General features: G+C 35.3%; 1 protein-coding gene across 1 annotated transcript in view; it reads right to left on the bottom strand.

Moving 5' to 3' along the window:
- Nucleotides 1–425, bottom strand: part of LOC119586328 (metastasis-associated protein MTA3-like) — a gene marked incomplete at its 5' end in the record, with an annotated part of 92111 nt that overhangs the window by 14830 nt on the left and 76856 nt on the right.

The raw sequence follows: 425 nt of genomic DNA, 5'->3' as shown, positions 1-425 counted from the left end.
GCATATAGAGAACACTTAACTTATTTCTACAGGTTTATGCTTCTTTATATGTTATCTTTTTATTTTCACTAAAGGAAAAATCTTAAGACATACAATTAGCTTTGTTGAATTCTGACCTACAAGGTCTACCTGAAAATAGATTGTTTCAACTTCTGTTCTTGGGATGCTAATGATGTTGGTTTGCAATGCTGGAAGTTTGCAAAATTTCTTGCAAAGTTCACATATTTTGTTTACAGTTGAGATAACAGAAGTTATGTAGAAGTTTCTTTATAATCTTTTCCATTTGTGATCACATTCAGAAATAAAATATGTGTCAAGAACTGAGAGGGGCAGACACTATAAGGAGTGATGGGAGAGAAGGTAGAAAAGAGTGAGGCAATGAGGGAAGGAGTTGGGAGTGGGGAGTGAGAAGGAGAGGAAGGGAA

Source organism: Penaeus monodon, chromosome 21 (assembly GCF_015228065.2).
Source record: "Penaeus monodon isolate SGIC_2016 chromosome 21, NSTDA_Pmon_1, whole genome shotgun sequence".
Lineage (NCBI taxonomy): Eukaryota > Metazoa > Arthropoda > Malacostraca > Decapoda > Penaeidae > Penaeus > Penaeus monodon.
The sequence above is the reverse complement of the archived record's forward strand: the minus strand, read 5'-3'. Positions and strand labels throughout refer to the sequence as shown.